This window comes from Piliocolobus tephrosceles, chromosome 4, assembly GCF_002776525.5.
Source record: "Piliocolobus tephrosceles isolate RC106 chromosome 4, ASM277652v3, whole genome shotgun sequence".
Taxonomy (NCBI): Eukaryota; Metazoa; Chordata; class Mammalia; order Primates; family Cercopithecidae; genus Piliocolobus; species Piliocolobus tephrosceles.
This window is the reverse complement of record NC_045437.1, coordinates 47,832,324-47,843,278: the sequence shown is the minus strand read 5'-3', so window position 1 is coordinate 47,843,278 and position 10,955 is coordinate 47,832,324.

Below are 10,955 nucleotides of genomic sequence, written 5' to 3'. Positions count from 1 at the left end.
ACCGACATCTCAGATATTATACTATGCGTCTACTTGTTTGTGTTATTTTTGCCTATCATCCCTACTGGGATTTAAGATCTCTGAGGGCAGAATTCAACTTTTCTTCACTGCTCTCTATCACACACCTGAAACAGTGCCAAAACGCTATAGGTGCTTGTTGAGTGGATGAATGAATGGACATCTATATCTGTAGAGCTATATACATACTCCCCCCACCAATATGGAAGCCCCTGTGTAAACCGAAAAGTAAGAGATGATGTATTTTTTTTTTTTTTTTTTTTGTTTGAGACGGAGTCTTGCTCTGTCGCCCGGGCTGGAGTGCAGTGGCCGGATCTCAGCTCACTGCAAGCTCCGCCTCCCGGATTTTCGCCATTCTCCTGCCTCAGCCTCCCGAGTAGCTGGGACTACAGGCGCCCGCCACCTCGCCCGGCTAGTTTTTTGTATTTTTTAGTAGAGACGGGGTTTCACCGTGTAGGCCAGGATGGTCTCGATCTTCTGACCTCGTGATCCGCCCGTCTCAGCCTCCCAAAGTGCTGGGATTACAGGCTTGAGCCACCGCGCCCGGCCTGAGATGATGTATTTTTAAGAGTGAAGAAAGAATGATGAATTCCTCCTCCAACTATGATCACCAATACAAACACATGCACCTGCAAAAAAGAGGAAAAAAGAAAAAACAAGAAAGCATCTACAAAGAACAGTACAAAGCTCTTTGGATAAGATATAAATTACTCAATTTAAAGAATGTATCACTCAGGAAATACGTAGGAAAAAAGAAATATGAGATTATACAGAAGGTAATGGTTTTGCAACTTTCTTTTTTTGGAGGAGATATATTTGAAGACAGCTTTGAATAAATGGAAATAAGTGGTTTTAGCTGGCATGTGGGAAGTAGGAAGAAAAAAATAACATACATTTTCTGGACCTAAATGAAAAAAATAACTAGTTGGTGGCAGTTTGTTCTTGAAATACTATAAAGAAAAGTATATAAAGGCAGATAACATCCAGTGGGATTTTAAGGCTGGAAACAATTTTTTTTTTTTTTGAGATGGAGTTTCACTCTGTCGCCCAGACTGGAGTGCAGTGGCATGATCTCGGCTCACTGCAACCTCTGCCTCCCCGGTTCAAGCGATTTTCTTGCCTCAGTCTCCCCAGTAGCGGGGGCTATAGGCATGTGCCACCATATTTGGTTAATTTTTTTTGTATTTTTAGTAGAGACGGGGTTTCACCATGTTGGTCAGGCTGGTCTCAAACTCCTGACCTCAAATGATCCGCCCACCTCGGCCTCCCAAAGTGCTGAGATTATAGACCTGAGACACTGTGCCTGGCCTGGAAACAAAAATTTTATTTGATTACCTTTGGATCTAGCCTGTTTGACCCAGCCCAGTTACCTCCTCCCTGCAAATAGTTAATGAGAATTTTATGGTCTTAAGGATTTTGATAAAGAACATTACAATCATTTCTACAGGCTGATACGGTTTTCTGTTTCCTTCTGTCTATAAAAGGGAGTGGTTTTTAATACAATTACCAAATGTCCTGTTTAAGGTAGGTCAATCTTAGATTTTGATTAGAATCTGAAATTACAAACAGTTATATTTCTTGTGTGTTTCAGGATTAACAATGAAGAGAGAAGAGACTTTTTAAACAATCAGATGTAAATGTATTTCCTTAAAATTTTTTTTTGAAACAGAGTCTTGCTCTGTCGCCCAGGCTGGAGTGCAGTGGCACAATCTCAGCTCACTGCAACCTCTGCCTCCCGGGTTCAAGTGATTCTCCTGCCTCAGCCTATTGAGTAGCTGGGATTCCAGGTGCCTACTACTACGCCCAGCTAATTTTTTGTATTTTTAGTACAGATGGGGTTTCACCATGTTAGTCAGGCTGGTCTCAAACTCCTGACCTCAGGTGATCTGCCTGCCTCGGCCTTCCAAAGTGCTGGGATTACAGGCTTGAGCCACTGCGCCCGACCTCCTTGAAATTTTTGTAGGATTCTTATTAGTTAGCATTTATATTTACCTAGAGCACCTGGTTAGGGAGAAGGTAACCAAGAAAGGGACCTTTATGGAAATAATGTGGAAACTGAGGAACACCAGATCCACCAGTTAAAAACAAAAACTCCTAAATAAAATCCCTAGGTGGATGAGTTTAACTTTCACCCTTTACCATTCCTCTTCTTTTGACCTGTTTTGTTGCTTGAGGCATCGCTTCCTCCATAATACTTTATTCATGCCTCTCTTGTACTCCTAAATTAACAGCAGTTTCCCACTTACTTGTTGTATGACATTGAGCAACTCATCTAATCTCCTGGATCATATTTTCTCATTTGTAAAATTGGGGTAATGGTTATGACCTCACAGGGTAAGTATGATGATTCAATGAGATAATACATGAAGGATGCTTTTAATATGCCGAACTATAATAACCCATAGTTCTTATTTTTTCCAACTTGATCAAGTTGGAAATTGATCAAGAAACTATTAGACTTATTAGAAATCCAGAAACACCCTCTTGGAGCTCCACTTTTATTCTGGATCTCATATTCTTTCCTCTACTCAAAGACTTCATCTCTATAATTAATCTCTCTTTTCCTCCCTCTTTGGCTCATCCTCTCTGGAACTCAAATTGCTTTATTACATCTCATCTTAATACTCCCTCCTTTTATCATTTGTTCCCTTCAATACCTGCCTATTTTGCTGCTTCCTTTCATAGCAAAACTTCTTGAAGGAATTGTTTATACTTTTTGTCCTTACTTCCTCTTCTTTCTTCAACCCACTTCATTCAGATTTATATCTCCACCACTTCAAAGAATCAACACTTGCCAAGGCCACTTCCAACTGGCTAAATCCAATGGTCATTTCTCAGTATTTGTTATGCATCAACCACTTCTTTTTTTTTTTTTTTTTTTTTTTTGAGACGGAGTCTCACTCTGTCGCCCAGGCTGGAGTGCAGTGGCCGGATCTCAGCTCACTGCAAGCTCTGCCTCCCGGGTTTACACCATTCTCCTGCGTCAGCCTCCCGAGTAGCTGGGACTACAGGTGCCCGCCATCTCGCCCGGCTAGTTTTTTGTATTTTTTTTTTTTTTAGTAGATCCGCCCGTCTCGGCATCCCAAAGTGCTGGGATTACAGGCTTGAGCCACCGCGCCCGGCCACATCAACCACTTCTTAAAACACTCTCTACTCTTGGCTTGACTGTCATCTCTTTTTCTTTGCATTCTACTTTACATTAATCTCTTTTGCTGGCTCATCCATTTCTCCTAACCTCTAAATGTAGGAGTGCCCCAGGCTTTTTCCTCAGTTCCATAGGCTCTCTATCTTCCTCCCTTCCTCTCTCCCCTTTCTATGTGATCTCATCAAATCTCCTCTATTCACGCCAATGACCCTCCTGTTTACGTCTTGAATTCAACCTCTGTCCTGAGCTCCAGAATCATATATCCAATTGCCTGACAGATACTTCCACTTGTATTTCCATTAAGCCCTTCACATTTAACAAGTCCAAAGCAGAACCACTGAGTTTTGGCTGGACGTGGAGGCTCACACCTGTAATCCCAGCACTTTGGGAGGCCGAAGCAGGTGGATGACTTGATGTCAGGAGTTTGAGACCAGCCTGGCCAACATAGCAAAAACCCGTCTCTACTAAAAATACAAAAAAAATTAGTGGCACACGCCTGTAATCCCAGCTACTTGGGGGGTTGAGGCAGGAGAATCACTTGAATTTGAGAAGCAGAGGTTGCAGTGAGCTGAGGTCACACCACTGCACTCCATCCTGGGCGAAAGAGTGAGACTCCATCTCAAAAATAAATAAATAAATAAAACCACTGAGTTCTCTCTTTCTCCAAACCAGTTCTTCTCCACATTTTTCTATTGTTGTGGCACCATTCATTATATACCTAGTTGTTCAGGCAGAATTCCTAGGATCATCTTTGATTTCTTTCCTTCCCACCCTAAATCCAATCCATTAGCAAGCTCTGTCAGCTTTACTTTCCAAGTAGATCTTGAGCCTGATAAATTCTTACATTTCCACAGTTGTCACCTAGTCCCTGCCGTCATCTTCCCTTGTGAGGTCTATTATATCCATCTTTGGAGTGGCCTCCCAATTATTTTTTCCACTACCCTTCCTTTCACAGATCAGTCAATGTGATTTTTTTTTTTTTTTTTTTTAAATTTTTCAGAGTCTCGCTCTGTCGTCCAGGCTGGAGTACAGTGGCACGATCTCGGCTCTACACAACCTCTGCCTCCCGGATTCAAGCAATTCTGTCTCAGCCTCCTGAGTAGCTGGGATTACAGGCGTGTGCCACCACGTCTTGCTACGTTTTGTATTTTTAGTAGAGACGGGGTTTCATCATGTTTCCCAGGCTGGTCTCAAGCTTCTGGTCTCAAGTGATCCACCAGCCTCGGCCTCCCAATGTGCTGGGATTATAGGTGTGAGCCACCATGCCCGGCCTGAATGTGATCTTTCTTAAAACATAAATCAGGTATCATTCTGCTGCTTTAAAATCCTCCACTGGCTTCCTATGGTGCTCAGATTACAAACCAGCCTCTCTCTCTTTGACTTGACTCTGCTTTCCTCTCTGACCTCATTTCTGTTCTTCTTCCATTTGATCACTGTACTCCAGCCAAACTGGCTCCCTTTTCATTTACTTGAACAAATCAAGCTCACTGCTACTTCTGGACCTTATTGTTGTTCCTTTAATGTGGACTACTCTGCAGATCTTTGCGTGGCTACTTCCTTTAGCTCATTCAGGTCTCTGCTCAAATGTCATATCCTCAGGGAGGCCTTTTTGACCATTCTAGGTAAAGAAGAAGCCCGCTCTCCCTACTACAACCTACGTCAATTATACTGCAAAGCATGTATCACTATCCCAAAAGATATCATTTATTTACATCCTTTTGGTCTGTCTCCATACATTTAAGTGCCATGAAAGCAGCGCAATTATTTGTCTCATTCACCATTGTATCCCCAGTGTCTAGAAGAGGGCCTATCTCAATACAGGTGTTCAATAAATGTTTGTTAGATAAACAGTGAATGGGACCACTGGTACACTGTGTTCTGTTGAAATCTGGTGCTACCAGGTGTACAGAAGGTGCTGGTCCATTGGTGACTCATATTCCTGCCCAGGCTTCAGTGGCTCTTCAAGGGAGTGGCTCTTCAAGTCCATTTCCTCCATTTTGAGCTAAGCCAAGGGTGCTTCTTGCTTAGGCTCCTATTATTACAATTTCTAGTGCCCTGTTCTTCATAAGCATCCATCTCCTAGGGAGCTAGCTGGCTCCAGGACTGAGTTTCAGAAGTTGCTCTGGACTCTGCTACCCCATGGACCCCCAAATCAGTGTGCTAATGGAGGATACCCTGGGTGAAGCCAGGGCAGTTTCCTGTCACTTTCCTTGCAGAAAGAAAGGAGGGAGTCGAAGGGAAAAGGAGAGAAGGAAAGAAACAAAGACGGAAAAGAAAATAAAAGTACAAATTACATTTCTTTGAGGTTACATTTTGGAACAGTGATTCATTAATTAATGCATTTAACAAACGTGTATTGTTTGCCAACTATGTGTCAGGCACTCTTCTGTGCACATTATTGCTATAATTGTCATGATCTCTATCATCTTCATCATGCGTCTATATTAGACTGTGAATTTCACCAGGCATGGTGGCTCACACCTGTAATCCCAGCACTTTAGGAGGCCAAGACGAGAGGATTACTTGAGCCCAGGAGTTCAAGACCAGCCCTGACGGCATAGGGAGATGCCATCTCTACAAAAACAAAAAATTAGGTGGGCATGGTGGTATGTGCCTGTGGTCCCAGCTATTAGGGAGGCATAAGTAGGAAGGCTTGCTTGAGACCAGGAGGCTGAGGTTGCAGTGACTTATGACTGTACCACTGTACTCCAGCCTGGACAACACAGCAAGACCCTGTCTCAAAAAAAAAAAAAGCAAGCAGAGACAATCTTTTCATTGTAACAAGTGCATAGTAAATGTCTACTGCCTGAATGAATGAAACAGAGGAGACAGTTAATAAAAGACATTAAAGAAGATTAGGCCCAGTTACATTTATATTCAGACAAAAACCTAGAACAATTGTTCTTTACATTCTACAATGTTACTATATTAAATTTTAAACACTTTTTTTTTTTTTACATATTTGTAATTTTTCTTTTTTTTTTTTTTTTATTTCAGATGAAGTCTTGCTCTGTCGCCCAGGCTGGAGTGCAGTGGCACAATCTTGGCTCACTGCAACCTCTGCCTCCCAGGTTCAAGCAATTCTCTTGCCTCAGCCTCCTGAGTAGCTGGGATTACAGGCAGGCACACCAGGCCCAGCTAAGTTTTGTATTTTTAGTAGAGATGAGGTTACACCATGTTGGTCAGGCTGGTTTCAAACTCCTGACCTCATGATCCGCCCACCTCGGTCTCCCAAAGTGCTGGGATTACAGACGTAAGCCACCAGAGCGGGCCCATATTTGTAATTTTACAAATAAAATGTATGACTCAACATACTTGTAATTTGACACCTTCTGTCTTTCCACTTAACATTAATGACAAACAGGCTGGGCGCAGTGTCTCAAGCCTGTAATCCCAGCACTTTGGGAGGCCGAGACGGGCAGTTCACGAGGTCAGGAGATCGAGATCATCCTGGCTAACATGGTGAAACCCCGTCTCTACTAAAAAATACAAAAAACTAGCCAGGCAAGGTGGCGGGCGCCTGTAGTCCCAGCTACTCTGGAGGCTGAGCAGGAGAATGGTGTAAACCCGGGAGGTGGAGCTTGCAGTGAGCTGAGATCCGGCCACTGCACTCTAGCCTGGGCGACAGAGTGAGACTCTGTCTAAAAAAAAAAAAATAAATAAATAATAATAATAATAATGACAACCATTTTTTAGTGTTTTTAGTGTTTTTTTGTTTTGTTTTGTTTTGTTTTTTACTTTTTTTTTATTTCTTTATTTTTGAGACAGTGTCTTGTTCTGTTGCCCAGGCTGGAGTGCTATGGTGCAATATCAGCTCACTGCAACCTCCGCCTCCTGGGTTCAAGCAATTCTCCCGCCTCAGCCTCCCAAGTAGCTGGGATTACAGGTGCCTGCCACCACGCCTGGCTAATTTTTTGTATTTTTAATAGTGATGGGGTTTCGCCATGTTAGCCAGGCTGGTCTCAAACTCCTGGCCTCAGGTGATCCACCTGCCTTAACCTTCCAAAGTGTTGGGATTACAGGCATGAGCCACTGTGCCCAGCCCTGAGTGTTTTTACTTTATCATTATCTTCATGGCTTTCTGTAATTTAGTAATTTCTCTTATTTTTGAAGCACTGTTGGGTTCCCTGCGGTGACTAGCAGTGCAGACCCTGGAACAACTGGCCACGTGTTTGTGCTTCTTCCACAAATGACAAGATGAAGGAGCACCTGGGAAAGTACATCTAATTCTGGAGGAAGAGATTGCACCACATGAGAAGCAGGCAGGGAGTCAATCCCAGGTGCGCTTAGGAGAGAAGAAAGGCACATCTACCCGGTAAGCTGCTCTGAAATGAGAAAGTAGTGTGCAGGGTGATGTTGAGCTCTATTCTGCAGTTGGATTGACATTCTTCTACCTCTTGGCCCTCACACAGCAGCCTGCCTGGCTGCCATCTGCCAAACTTTTGCTTTTCTTTCTGTTTTGCATAAGGCTTTTGCTTTTAATGTGCTGCTACTGAGTACAGAAAAACAAGAGCATACCAGACTTCAGGGATCTGTCTGTTTCTCTTCTGCCTTTTCATAGAGCTTAGCTTTTTTGCCACTTGTTGTTGTCAAGTACAACATGAGTTAAGAGAAGGAACACTGCACCTGACGGGATGGATGCCACGCCTTGAAGAAATTGGCAGGAAAAAGAAGAGGTTTATAGGATCTTCTCTTCTGCCACTCCCATCTTGGAAACAAGTGGAAGTACATTTGCAAAATTATATTGAAAATAATGAGAAAATGCATTTTCCTTTATAGCCAACTTTTCTGATATGGATCTAGTTTCAAATGAAGATATGAGAAAATGGCCCTTGTGACTAAATGTTGATTAATGTGCTGTGAGCTGTGAACCCAGGATGAGAAATAGGAGGAAATCAAACTAAGGAATGGAAAGGGGGAAGTACTCTGGATGCCTTGCCTAAGAGACTGAACCCTCAAATCTTGGAAATAAACCATATTTTGTAAACCAGATAATTTAGACTTAGGTTATTTTTTTTTTTTGAGATGCAGTCTCGCTCTGTCGCCCAGGCTGGAGTGCAGTGGCCGGATCTCGGCTCACTGCAAGCCCCGCCTCCCGGGTTCACGCCATTCTCCTGCCTCAGCCTCCCGAGTAGAGTAGCTGGGACTACAGGCGCCCGCCACCTCGCCCGGCTCGTTTTTTGTATTTTTTAGTAGAGAAGGGGTTTCACCGTGTTAGCCAGGGTGGTCTGGATCTCCTGACCTCGTGATCCGCCCGTCTCGGCCTCCCAAAGTGCTGGGATTACAGGCTTGAGCCACCGCGCCCTGCCTTAGGTTATTTTTTATGTTTCTTCTCTTATTTGGTATCATTTATCAAGTTATGTTTTAAAAGTCTATAACTTTGGGCTATAACATATATGCTTAGGCCAGAGTTTAACGGGGATCAACAGCATCCCTGGAAGCCGATATCTCTTTAGCAGGTATAGAGAGCTCCTAAGAGAAAGATGATTCTGGTAGCGGGGACACCCAAAAATGAAAGGCCAAATTGAGTAGGGGCTCCTTTCCAACAGGTGATCTCTTGCTACAGTAAATCTTGGATGTTATTTACATTTTATTTTATTTTTATTTCACAAAGTACTCTAAGGGCAGGTGTGGTGGCTCATGCCTGTAATCCCAGCACTTTGGGAGGCCGAGGTGGGTGGATCACCTGAGGTCAGGAAATCAAGACCAGCCAGGCCAACATGGTGAAATCCCGTCTGTACTGAAAATACAAAACTTAGCCAGGCGTGGTGGTGCGTGCCTGTAGTTCCAGTCACTCTGGAGGCTGAGGCAGGAGAATCACTTGAACTTGGGAGGCAGAGGTTGCAGTGATTCAAGATTGCACCACTGCACTCCAGGCTGGGTGACAGAGCAAGACTCTGTCTCAAAAAAAAAAAAAAAAAAAAAAGGAAAGAAAATGAAAAAGCACTCTATCCTTTAAGAAGTGCACTCAAGCCCACAAGAATGACATTTTCTACAAATTCTAGGATCAAGTAGCAATTAAAGAGGATGAGTAGGCTGGGTGCAGTGGCTCATGCATGTAACCCAGCACTTTGGGAGGCCCAGGCGGGCGGATCACTTGAGGTCAGGAGTTCGAGACCAGCCTGGCCAACATGGTGAAACCCTGTGTCTACTAAATATACAAATATTAGTCAGGCGTGGTGGCAGGCGCCTGTAGTCCCAGCTGCTTGGGAGGCTGACGCATGAAAATCGCTTGAACCCGGGAGCTGGAGGTTGCAGTGAGCTGAGATCACACCACTGCATTCCAGTCTGGGCAACTAAGCGAGACTCTGTCTCCAAAAAAAAAAAAAAAAAAAAAGAGTATGTGTAAAAGATAATGGAATTATTACATATTCAAGGTCTCATCTACCTTGACATTTCTATGATAGATGTCATCATTCATTCATTCACTGAACATTTACTGAGTGACTCTTAAGTGACAGGTATTACAGGCAGTGACTTGTACACTGTTGTTATCTATGTCGGTTTTTAATAATTTCAAAATGAAATACATTTTGATAAGCAAAGGCTAAGTGTGTGTGGCACAAATACTTTAAGGCATATGAGCGAGCTACCCACTCAGGGGCTTATCTATGTTCTGCCAGAATGTATGTGCATCCCTGGAAACCTCACTTGAGAGTGCAGAAGGTGGCTGATACCATCCACACTCTTCGTATACTACACAGTCTTGTCTGAAATTTAGTCACCTTAATCATTGTTTACTATAAAGTTCCACAACTTAAATATCAGGCAATTACAGGATATGGTGTTTTGGCCCTAACGAACCTTGCAAATACCTGAAATACACAGAATACTTATCTTCATTCCAGGCCTACTCTTAAATTGTAGGGGAGCAGAAGAATACGAATGAAGGCCAGTAACTATTGTGAATACCATGCTAAATTGTCAGTAGGTTGTAGTCACACATTGGAACACTAACAAAAGGAAAATGTATGCTTGATACTACTGAGAAACAATACTTTGTTATGCAGGAATCTATAGCATTCAAGCTGAGAGGAAGGATTTGACAAGTTAATTTGTCTTCTTTCTTTCTTTTTTTTTTTTTTTTGAGACGGAGTCTCGCTCTGTCGCCCGGGCTGGAGTGCAGTGGCCGGATCTCAGCTCACTGCAAGCTCCGCCTACCGGGTTTACGCCATTCTCCTGCCTCAGCCTCCGAATTTGTCTTCTTACCTAAGCATTTCTGTTGCTCAAATTCTGACTCCAAAGCAGTCTCTGAAATGGGCAGCCATGCTATGTACAAATTTTCACTGCTTTTGGAGTTCACCGTTTGTTGTGAGGACATAAGACAAAAGATATGAAGAAGAGTTTTCCCAGAGCCTGAATAGTGTTCTTCATTGGGAGAGGGAATTTATGGTTATGAGCCAGTGTTCAGTATCAGATCACAAGTGGCAGAGGCACCTATGTGTGTGGTTTTTATTAAATTAATGTGTGTGTGTGATATGTAAGTTCCTTTAAAGCGTGCAGTCCAGGATAGAAGTCTCTCTTGCCCAGGTCTAAGGGCGTGGTGGGGGTGGGAGGAGTGCTTAGTGATACTAAGAATTTAATGCCAAATGTATTTGCTGTGTGACCTAGATGGCTGAATTTTTAAAAAAGTTCTTCAGCATTAAGAAAAATCCAGTTAGACTGATAGCTTAGAGAGCTGTAGCTTATTTCTAAGTTTGACTTCCCCAAAACTAAGTGTAAATGTCAGTGATATGAGGACTTTTTAAAGAAACAAAATAAACAGGATATACAAAAATAGAGCAACTATGGC